This window comes from Pteropus alecto, unplaced genomic scaffold (genome assembly GCF_000325575.1).
Source record: "Pteropus alecto unplaced genomic scaffold, ASM32557v1 scaffold53, whole genome shotgun sequence".
Lineage (NCBI taxonomy): Eukaryota > Metazoa > Chordata > Mammalia > Chiroptera > Pteropodidae > Pteropus > Pteropus alecto.
The window spans coordinates 3,554,339-3,566,637 of record NW_006434366.1 but is presented as its reverse complement, the minus strand read 5'-3'; the positions used below and the strand labels follow the sequence as shown (position 1 = coordinate 3,566,637).

Here is a 12,299-nt window from a genome sequence, read left to right as displayed (position 1 = left end):
TCAAAAGAGAGGTGGAGAAGAAGAAACGGAGACATCCGGAGAGGTCAAGATTTGAAAACAAAAGCTCTGCGAAACACCCTCTGAAGCGGGTGAAGCGATCAAGGAAAGAGGCACCCTCAAACCACAGCAGCGGTATGGTCTTCAAGAGCAGAAAACCATGGAGAAAAAATAGGAAGGAAGGAAGGAAGGAAGGAAGGAAGGAAGGAAGGAAGGAAGGAAGGAAGGAAGGAAGGCAGGCAGGCAGGCACACCCAAGGAACACGATGGTCTCCTCTGCTGGATGCCGACCACAGGCGACTGGGAGAGGCTGGGTTTCAGAAACGGTTAACACCAGAGCAGACCTCCTCTTGGAGTCTCCGAACCGACGTTCTGAATCATCCAGGCGACGAGGGAAACCTAATGTTCTATGTCGTTGCCCAAAGTCTGACAGGGCCCCTGAGGGATTCGATTCTTGATTTCCATGCATTAACGAAGAACGAAAGACATGTTGAAATCTTAAATTCTATTTTTCCCCGTTTTTCATTGTCCTGAAGAGCAAAGCACTATATTACTCAGGGCAAGGTTTTGCATATAATATCGAATAAATCTGAAACAGTTTCTGTGACAAAATTTAGATTATTGTAGAACTGATACTTGGGGCAGGGGAATGCTTAAGTGATCTGAGTATCGATACTCAAAAAAAGAGTTTGTGCATTTCCAGTAAAACTACAAGAAATTTGTCTGATAAATGGAGAGACACGGTCCAAGATTGAAACTAAAAGTCCTAAGTATTTCACGGCAAGACGAAAATGACGGGTCCACATTCCTATGAATGAGAGTAACAAAGTTTTAAAAAAAAAAAAAAAAAGAAAAGAAAACGACTTTCAGAGTTAGTTTTAGGTTCACAGCAAAACTGAGCAGGAACTGCACCATTCCCACGTCCGCCGCCCCGCACGCATGCATAGCCTTCGCATATGACTGTCATATGTGTCTCCGACCAGAGTGCCACGTTTATTACACTGACGCATCGTCACCCAAAGTCTCCCCTACCGTGCACACTCGTGTTCCACGCTCCATGGTTCTGACAATGCACCCACCGTTAGCGTCACACAGAGGAGTTCCCTGCTCTGAAACCTTCCGTTCGTCCCCCTCCCTCCCCCCACCCGCCGGACAACTACTGACCCTTGAACTGTCTCGCAGCTCTGCCTTTTCCAGAACGTCACAGAGTCGTAATGGTACAGTACATAGCCTTTCCGGACTGGCTTCTGTCACTGGTCATGTGCATCTAAGTTCCCTCCATGTCTGCTCATGGCTCGACAGCCACTTCTTTTCAGCACGAAGATTCTGTGGTCTGGATGGACCACGGTTTATTCACCCGTCCACCTACTGAAGGACATTTCAGTCGTCTCCAAATTCAACGATTCATGTTTAAGCTCCATTTTTATACAGTAGCCATCTGGGATCGATCGCCGAGTGTATTTATTTCCTCATTGATTCAGAGGCCGGGGCAGCGCAACCTTTACCCGACGTGACTTCCCCCAACGGCAAACCCAGCAGACGGCCGGCCTGGCTTTGACGCTCCCGCCTCCACCAAGCAACTCGGCGTTTCCACGGGGCAGCCCGTTCCATCGCGGGATTGTCTCTCGTTATTATCAAACAGTTCTTAGTGCTGGACATTTTCCACCTCTCCCCAGATAGGCCTAGCTCCTTCCGGCGCTTTTCTCAATGTATTTTTTCAACTAAACTCTCAGTATTATTTCTATGGTTTGAGGAAAAAAGTAACAGAATTGTTGGTCTTACCATTTTTTAAACCCACTTTTGCAGTTTGTTCTCTTAAAACATTCACAGCGATCAGAGACTTTGAGACCACCAACATGACAGCTCGCGGGCTTTTTTCCCGGACGAGCGTGGCTAATTCCCTGAAGTTCGCTCACGGTGCGAGTGTCCCACGCGGTGCGAGTGTCCCACACGTTGAGAGTGTCCCACACTCGAGTGTCCCGCGCGGTGCGAGTGTCCCGCGCGGTGTGAGTGTCCCACGCGGTGCGAGTGTCCCACACCGTGCTGGCCACCGCCTTTCGACACGCTTCTCTTTGTCTAATTTTCCCTTCGGCGTCGGGCACCGTCTTCCACGAGCAACCGCAGGGACACCGAGGGGACAGACGCCGTTCTGGCGTGCGCGGGCGTGGCTTCGGTTTCTGCCTTGCGGGCACAGCCCTCCGAGACCACATTAAACCTGCGGTTAATTGGAGCTCGCTCCTACCCCGTCCGCTCTGCTATTCATCATTATCTTTTCCCTCGTAAACTTCCTCCTGCTACATTTGCTCCATTGTATTGATCTGTCACCGTAAGTTTGAACCTGTATCTACTCTTCAGAGTATTAGCTCGCTCACCCTGTTTTACGGTATTTGCGATTTTGCTCAGCTGCATTTAATTCATTAGCTCAACTAATATGTATTCGGTGTCAATTATGGTGCCAGGTTCTCGGCTGGGCTTTAGGGAAACATAGCAAAAGAGTGGTCTCTATTTTTAGGAAGTACATGGTATAGTGGGAATGACAGGCTATAACCGACCGGACTAACGTGTAAGTTCAAGCTGACATAACTGTTCTGATGTGTTAAAAATACAACTTCGTTGGTGCCTATGACCCAGTAGTCAGAGTTCCCCAGAGAAGGGATGGTTGAGTTGAGCCCCGACGGACACGCAGAAGTTAGGCAGACAAAGGGTGGCGTGGGGAGGGCTTCTCGCCAGAGCCCAGGCCCTGCGGGAGAAGGAAGCATCGCATGGGGCGGGGGTCCGTGAGGCCCAGCGTCTGGAGAGGCGGCATGGGAGGCTCGTGCACGGTGACACTGCAGATGGTGGCAGGGCTGGCCCACGCACAGTCTTTGGGGGCCGGTGCTTCTAGCCCACAGAGTCTCTCTGAAGCAGATGCCTCTATTATGAACTTTACCCTTATTTCCTTCAATTTTCAGAGCCCCCCTCACCTTGGTCAAGGCCAAACCCCTTAGCTTGCCAAACAAGTCCTCAGAACTTGACTTTCGTCTTCAGATGTGTCTCCGATGGCTCCTTGCTGTGAACATCACGCTCTTGCAGAAACAGCAGACCGAGTGACACATCTTCTCGTCCCTCTGCCTTCACCCGGACCCCGCTCCCCTCTGCACCAGCCTCGCTTATTCCCAGAAAACAGACACGCGGACAAGCGCACGGCCACGCGGCGTCCCCTCAGGCAAGGGCCACGTGTCCTCGGTGAGGCTGCAATTTCCCAGGGGGCAGCAAACATCCATGTTACTTCCTTTGAATGTCAGACAGCGTCTATACAATTTCCACACACGACAAGTGTCTAGTTCACGTTGACGGACTGTATGAGCGGCCTCCCCCACGAGCGCCCCATCGAATAAGATTTCCGCTCTTGCCGTGTGGCAGGCTCGCCAGCCACGCCTGGCGGGTCTGAGATCCGGCTTCTGCAGCACGGCACAGCGGGGTCTGCGTGTCAGCGGCAAACGGGGAGGTGTGTGGCTCCCCCTCCCTGACGCTTTAGAGCAGCATTTTCCAAAACATGTTCCACGCCGTCTCTAAGTGACTCTAAAACAGTTCATTGTGTCTATGGCCATGTCAGCCTGAACAAGCCCGATCCCATCTGATCTCGAGAAGCTAAGCAGGGTCGGGCCTGGTTAGTACTTGGATGGCAGACCACCTAGGAAGACCAGGTGCTGTAGGCGTAAAAAATAAAAAATAAAAAAAATAAATAAATAGAACAATTCCTTGAAAAGGTGTTCCTTGGCCATGTGCATTTGCAGATACCAGGTTATATACGAATTCAATTTGCAGAACGTCTCAGAGCATCAACCTAGCAGTGGGTATTTTGATTGTCCAAGAGACATTCATTCGTTCATTTAACAAATATTAGGAATTTATGTATTGTAAGCGCTAACAGATATGTGCTGGCAAATGATTAAAAATCAGCTCTCAAGGAGGAAAAAAATCCCAAATGCCCCTGATTTCAAGTTATCGATGGAACATCACTGAACTCTGAGTAGGCGCAACACGCACACGGTTGGCCCTTTCCAGCCGGGTCAAGCCGGTGTCGGCACAATGGGTGACAACTGACGATGACTGCGGCAGCCGTGGTGGCTGCACCTGCAGCAGCTGTAGCCTAATGGAGATGACATAAAATAAGCCCCCGGATGAGCCGCTGCATGAGGCTGGACTGTAGAGGGGATGGCCAAGGGGCAGGACAGAGCCCCAGGGGACAGAGACTCACTGAGAAAGGAAAGGCCTAGAGACACCTTGAGAGCCAGGTCAGACAACACTGGCCAGAGATGGTCACACTAGGACAGATGGAGCCCGTCCCAAGGCACGTTCTGCCCTGAGGAAGGATCCCGTGTCTGCACTGTCCAGCATCGCGGTCACCAGCCACGTGTGTCTACTGAGCACTTGAAACGTGATAGGTAATGTGACAGAGGCACCGAACTTCAAATCTTATGTCATTTGAATCCATTTAATTTAAATCGAAATAGCCGCGTGTGGCTTCGACCACCACGATGGGTGCTGAGGCTCTAGAGGGCCTTAATGGCGGGGTAAAAAGCGGCGACCTCCTCCTTTTCATGGTGACAGGGAACCCGCTTCCACGTTAGCTCCGTGCTCGGGGGAAGCAGCAACACGCTGAGGGCACTTCGGAGGCAGCCTGCCGACACTGCGGTCTGCCCTTTGCTTCTTATTCAAAGCCATGTATACATAGGAGGACCTGTTAATGTCTCTAAATAACAGATTAGCGTCATTTATGACTCGTGCGTGCGCACTCGTTTGCTCCTAAAAATACCAACGCATTTTAGACACAAAGCCTTCTCCTCTGTGATGGAAGGAAGAAGGTGGAAGGCAGAGAACAAAATGGTCTCGTGACTTGGTGTTGTCAATATGTGGCTTCAACCGACCGACAGCGACGATGGCCCAACACCCCTATTTTTCATGTCACCACTCAAAGTTCCTTTAAATCTGCTTTAAGCTCCCCAAGCCCTTTTAAATTACATCGTATGCAGTTGATGGATGGGGAAAAATGGCCAAGAATATATGGTCCATTAGAAATTCCCTACCGGCCTCGGATTAGAAGGCGTTTCCCAAAACATTCTATTATTTTGCAAGATAAATCTTTGTCTTCGGTTTCACATTTCAACACCCCGGTCGTGAAGAACTGAGCTGGTAAGTGGTCCAGCTCACGGGCTTCCAGTTTGCTGGGTTCGAATGATGCTACCCGTCACATGCTAAGTAGGCTCTCTTTCCTGCTTCGTTCCTGCCTTTCCATCCTTCCCTTCTTCCTCCCTTCATCTGGTCAACAAACGTGTCCTGAGAGCTCACTCGATGCCTGCTACGGGGGGGCGGCCGGGGATTCGGCAGGCAGGACAGAGAGTCCTCATGCTCGCGAGGCGATGGAGCCAGACAATGGAGGCACCAGACACCGGCCCGCGTGTCCGCACAGGGCGGTCTGCGAACAGAAAGGCGTGGCAAACACGCCAAAATATTAGTCCGTAGGAAGCAAGAAGAAAGCAGCTTAGAGAACCAGCACGCCGGGCTTGGCTTCCATCCAGAAGGTTTGCCTTTGTAAAGAGGAAAAGAAAAATATTTCCCAGAATCGTCTTCAAGGGCCCCAGAAAGAATTATTTGGACATTATTGAAAATAGAATCCAGGCAACTCTCCCTCCATCCAATAAAGCAGCCGCCCACATGCGAACACAAGGACAGACGCAACCTCCTCCAGGAGGCTTCAGCCCAAAGCCCCCCGAAGTGACTCTCCTGCTGACCAGGTGGCGTGACGTCCCCGCCAGGCGCTCAACGCCCCCAGGACGCGCCTCCCCCTTACGTCCCCAGGCTGGCATCCCTCTGCCCCTCTCAGGAAGCCTCAGTTACAGACAGGCGGGTCCACTCACCGCACCCTGAAACGCCTGCGAGTTCCTTACTTCTGTTCCTTTGCCTTTATTCCTAGATCCTTAGCAACCGTTCAAAGCCTGATTCAAGTCCGACCTCCGACGGACAGCACTGCACGACCAGCCCGGCTTCGAACGCATGCTCTCTTCCTCCTCGGGACCCCCGGGGCACCTTAGGGGCCTGGTAGTTTTCAGCAAGGACAATTTGTTACTTCGCAGTTAGCAAGTCGATCAGGTACGTCTGTCCAGGGCATCAGAGCGCCGTGCCTCACTCTGCGTTTCGCTGGTGAGACATTTGTGCACACATTTGCCGTGGAGAAAGCATTTCGACAAACCTCAGCTCATTACATTTAATTCTCACTGCCATCTAATTAAGTATTTTCTTCGCCTTTGTTCACGGGCCCAGAAAAGGAGGGAATTCAGCTGAGGTGGCACAGTTACTAAGACACAGCCCAGGTTCACAGGGGGACTTCTGACTCCAAGACAGTGTCCTTTCTCCGTAGCGGTGAGGAGGTTTGCGTACAGGGCCCTTGGTAAACCCGCCTCCGTGTGTCCCAGATGGCTCTGATCACATAGTAGGTCTCTGGCGGGTATGTACGGAGAGACTGATTTCTGATTAACGAATAACATGAGGCCTCTCTCAAAATCGGCTTCATCAGAAATGCAAAAGAAGCGGGGTGGGGAACGCATCTGTCATAGCGGTGAATTTTAATCCATGGTGATTTTTGGATTTAAAAAACAGCTAGAGAAGGCACTGCCTGTGATCACGGCCACGGTTGTTCCAAGGACATCTGAGTCACCTAATCTTTGGATCTGCTTCTTCCTAATGGTTTCTGGCCAAACCCTCCGACCCTTTATGGTACCGCAGCTCCTCCGTAAGTAGAGACAGATCAGAACAAACGATTAATACGCAAGCGGATGCAGAAACCACACCGATGGATAATTTCAATGTTAATACAAAAATATTTAAAAGAGCTACAGAATGTCACACAGAGGATTAGCAATACAAAGGAGATAGAAGGCATTTATTTTTGGAAAAGCGATTTTTTTCTCTGTGTATCGCTTGTACATTTTAAATAGAGCTTCTGCAGCTCACACATGAATTTCGCTTTCTAAGCAAGAGGTAGCTTGCGTCGTAGGTGAGTGTGCGTCCGGGTGGTGCAGGCACAATCGTATTGGCTTCCGTTTGCCAGATGTGTCCCCTGTGCTGCGCCCTGAATGGACGCTTCTTCACTCCTCACGACAACCCTGCAAGCCACACGTCATGGGAGCCGTTCTGCTGGGGAGGCGTGTGGGTCTCCCGCGCCAAGCGATGTGACACTCACTGCTCAAGAGCCCGTGCAGATGCCACGGCTGAGATGTCCCCCCACCGCGGACGCCCATCCTCAGTAGCGGGCCCCCAGGTCGCCCACACTTGACTCAGCTACAAATGGGAGGTTCCCACTCTCCGTTCTCAATTTCATCGTTTGCTAGAGGGGGTCCCAGGTCCCAGGAAAACAGCACCGACGACCACCGATCTACTGTAAAGGGTATTTTAAGGGACGTAAATGAACAGTGAGATGAGGGCCGACACAGGGCGAGGTCCGGAGGGGCCCCGCGTGCAGGAGCTTCTGTCCCCGTGCAGCTGGAGTGAGCCACCACCCTCCTGGTACACGCGAGCGTTCCCCAACCTCCAAGCTCTCTGAACCCTGCGCTTCGGGGATTTTTACGGAGGCTTCCTCGCTCAGCATGAGGATCCATTAAGTCCACTTCTGCAGAACGGAGAGCGGGGGCCGACAGCTCCAAGCTTCTAATCATGGGTTAGGCCTTCCGGTGACCAGTCCCCATCCAGGAGCCCACCAAGAGTCACTCCATTGGAACAAACGATGCTCCTCTCACCCAGAAAATTCCAAAGGATTTGAGAGCTCTGTGTCAGAAATAGGGGCCAGATAGACACATCCATGTATATTTCTTATGATTTCACAGGAGGACGAACTCCCAAACTGACCACAGATGGGTGGAGTATAAGACTGTAATTAGGGTTGTAAAGAGATCACACATTTACAGTACGATTGAGGGGATTCTTTTTTTAATTTGGAGAAAATTACTTAGAAAAGCATATCAAAGGGAAGAGTGAGTGACATAATAGCTAAATTGCAAAAATTAATATGAACTCAGTTTCCTAAAAGGAAATATATTGTTTTCCGTTTTTTTCTCTAAAAATGACTCAACGGCGTCCACAACACTTGGACCCCATCACTCCTTTACGCGAGTCTCGAGGGCCTAGACATTAGTCTCTAATGTTTCTCCTAAAAAGAAACCTGGGGTTCTCGGAGGGTAACCGGTCCCCTGCCTTGAAACTGACAGTGGCCCTCTTGAGAACATCAGGACGCCCGGCCAGCAGAGTGACATAAGTAGACTCATAAAGACCAAGTTAAGGCAGTTTGAGCATCAAAAATAATCATTATTATCATTATGGCGAAATGAGACAAGTTCGAGTCTACGAAAGGCAGTGATTCGATCCATCTCGATAAGAAACGGGGAAAGTTAACACGAAGTCAACTAAATGGCAGTTCTAATGCAAAAAGAGTGACTATAAATACACACACTCGCCTTTTAATTGGTTGTAATAATTAAGAGAGGGAGGCCGTGTAGGTGTGTTGTTTCTTCTATTTATTCCTCTGTACATCTGTCCATCGATGTGCATGCTTTTGTCGAACCAGAGAAGAAGAAGTAAAGGATTATGAGTCAGCCAAGCGTTTCCAAAGAAGGTTAGATCTAAACCCCGAAATAGGAAAGATTGATTATGATCACAGGTAGTTGCCAGGCAGAATGAAGTTCAAGCAGTGCTCACACTCAACGACCAAATAGAAAGAGGGTTCAACAGAGTTTTGAGATGACCGGTTAGCCAAATGCCCCCCCAGAGCTAGATGGCCCAACCGAGTGAAATACTGATGGGCAGAGATAAGTTGCTGATAATACTCAGAGGACAGGGTGATGGCAGAATAATGAACAATTTGGTGCTGGCCGTGCAAAACTTAAAGAATGCCTCGTTCTGGGGAAAAATGTAAGTTGCAAGTATCTAAACCCGTGTCTCACAAGGGGCCTCGCCAAATGGTCAGTGGCTCAGGTTCGAATCAGCTGGGGGCAAGCAGTCGGTCCCATTCACAGATCAGAAATCAGCCTGTCGATAATCTAGGTCCTAGAACTGAGCTGATCTAAGATACTGGGGTTGTTTGATTTGGGGGGGTATTTTTTGGAACCAATAAAGATTTTGTAATTCTGGGAAGGTGTCAATATAAATTCTACTATCATTTCTAAATTAAACAAATATCGTTGTATATTTAAGGATATATAGAGAAATAATAAAGAATTAAATCAGAGCACTGATAATTGTGAATAGTTTAAGTGTTATTACAGAAATAAGTCTAGTAAACACTGTAATTACACTGTTCTTGTCTACTCTTTAAGGTATTTATAATGTGCAAGTTTCAGTCACATAAAATCGTAACTGTAATTTGCACTTTCTATGAGAGTTTGACTAAGCGCATTTGCAATAAATGCTAAATGTTCGATCTGATGCTTCACGTTTTGTCTGTTAAGTGTGTACATTTGAGAAACTGAGCACGTTACAAAGTATAAAGATAAGTTTATGCTCCTGTCTGTTTAACGAGCGCCCGGGAAATCAAAGAATCGTATCAATCGAAACGATGTCTGCGAGGTTTCGCCATCTGTCCAAGTTCACATCGCAAACCCGGATCCGCAGGAATCTGAAGCCCGTGTTTGCAGCTCCTGCACCTCAACAATTTGCAGACGTTTTTGGAAGTAGCTGTGCTCACATTATTCGGGGCTCTGTTTTTCTCACGTGGCAGTCAATGCTTTGGGGGTGTACGACACAGGTGTTGATAAAAGACTTCACTGGATAATATTTTTAAACAGAAGAATGTGGATAGAAAAATGTTGACATTTAACTTCTCTTGACACACTGGCAGATCCGGCAAAATGGGTCTCAAATGGGTGACAAAAATGACCAGGAACGGCGTGAGGGCTGGCCCCACACGAGGTGCTCACATCCAGGTCACCGCTATCCCTACCTGGCCAGCTCCGCTCGTTCCCACCACCTGAGTGGCCCCGTGTGCATGTCACGTGCCGTCTCCACCACAGACGCGATGTGCTGAGGTCCAAGGCCTGCCACTCGCCGCACGCTCGTGGACGCCATGGTCCAAGGGGAGCCTCGACGCTGCCAGGCCCCGCGTAGAGACGGACCCTCTCAGACCTCAGGGGCCGTGTTTCTCCAGTTCTCAGCTAGAGACTCTGGAATGGTGAAGTAACCAAGCAACAAGTTCTCCTGACACGGAATTTAATGTGCCAAATATATATACCCACTTATAAATACAATTAGACACTAAACAGAGGAGAAAGAGCCAGAACAAAACAAAATAAAACAAAACAAAACCCCAAAACCAGAAAAAGGGCCGCCAAGGAAGTGTTTTGAAACCAAATGAGTCCGTCCATCCATCCATCCACCCATCCCCCCACCTGCCCATCCATCCATCATCCATCCATCATCCATCCTCCCATCCATCCATCACAAAGATGCCCTGTACCCAGGCTCCCCAAAGCTCTTTCCTGAATGCATGCATCATCCATTCAGCGAGCGGTTCTGAGTGCCACCTGTGTTCTCAGAAGTGTGGGGTAAACACTGGGTATAGGGCCATGAACCAAAGGTCTGGGGTCCCTGCCATCGTCTATCAGACCCTAAGTGGATAATCACACGAATAATTAAAACAGTGGTAAATGTTATAAAGGAGAAGAGCAAAGGACGCTGTGAAAGCGTATACCTGTCTTGATTTAGGAATTCAAAACCAGTCTTCCTCGGGCGGTGACTTTAATTAATTCAGACCCATGGGGTCACTGGCCAGCCCTTCCCAGATCCTTGTCTGCTTCACCGTGCGTTTACTTGCCAACTGAGTAAGTAATAAGAGTAGTTAATACAAACTAAGGACTTCCCATGTGCTCAGCTTTGGGGTGACAGACCAACTGTTTAACCCTCACACCAATTCTGTTTTAAGGATGACGCTCTCGCTGTCCCCAGTGTGGCGGTGAGGAAGTAAGCAGAGGCCCAGAGGGGATCGGCGCCTGCCCGGAGCTGGAACACGAAAGCCGAAACCCAAACCCAGACCTGCCTCCTTCCGCTCGCCACGGCCGGCCCCTGCCTCCCTCATAAAGGGACCACACGGGTCCCGAATAAGTTGATCTAGCGGATGAAAGGACGCATATCACACCACACACACACACACACACACACACACACACACGGAGCAGCTTTTCCCAAAAGGATAATGTGGACGTATATTAATCCACTTTTACAGTAAAGAGCTGATCCAGCGGGAGCAAGCTGGATCCTCCTGCATTAAGGACAAACGCGAGTTAGGGGACGCGGGGGCCGGACCCGACCCCAGAACGCAAGGTTCGCGGACTGTGCACCTTGTGTCGTAAACGACGAACACGTGGGCACCGTGGGACGCTCGTCCCACAGTCTGCCAGGCCAGCATGCGAGGAGCCGCACAGGTGACTTCTGCCCTATCTAGCTCGACGCGGATCGTCTGCTCTTAAGTAAACACCTTCAAGGAAAACGGGAATTTGGCTCTTTGCGGAGAAATTCCGTGGCGAAGCTCACTGTGGGAGGCGAGGGAGGAGAAAGCGCGGAGCCTCTGGGAGCGGAGGCAAAGCCAGCCCGCAGCCAGCCCGCAGCCAGCCCGCAGCCAGCCCGGCCGAGAGCCCTTTCAGGCACTGCATTCCACGGGCGAGAGAGATCGGTCTTGATGCAGGTGCATTATTATGAAATATGGAGAAAGATTTCCCCTTATCCAAACATCAGGAACGCTATTTCCTAGATTAACGTTAAAAGCAGGAGACTATTTTCCCTCCAGCTGACCCTCCACTGCCAAGCCCCTGCCCTTCGACACACCTTGCAAAGATCGATTCTCACAGGAGCACCGGTCCCTGGTGCCGCCCAGTTTGGGGACCGCTGGCCTATTTCAGAGTTGGGAAATCTGGGCTCAGTAACATGAGACGACACGTGCGCACTCTGCCTGAATTTAACGGACATTTGAAAGGTTTCACGAAAAGCTGAAGAAATGCAACAGAACAGCGCTTTGTTGTTGTTTTGACGTCGTTTCGTTTTTGCACACGGACAGGGTGGAGGAGAAGGAGGCACCAAACGTTTTCAAGTGCTACGACGTCGCGCGATGTATTAAAACAATATTTCTGAAGCATATTCAATTACGACTTGGCTTGAGCTTTCAAAAGGACAAAGCTCGTAGTGAGATGTGTCCTGAATATTAATGACGTATTTAATCATTCTTATAAAACAAAGAACCATTCCTTCCAGAGTCCATAAAAACGTGCCCACAACTTTTCACAT

The 12,299-nt window shown here is 49.7% G+C and overlaps 1 pseudogene; it reads left to right on the top strand.

Annotated features, from left to right (window-relative positions):
* The first annotated feature begins 3,574 nt into the window (after positions 1 to 3,574).
* LOC112477590 lies at positions 3,575 to 3,694 on the top strand (annotated as a pseudogene).
* Positions 3,695 to 12,299: the final 8,605 nt, after the last annotated feature.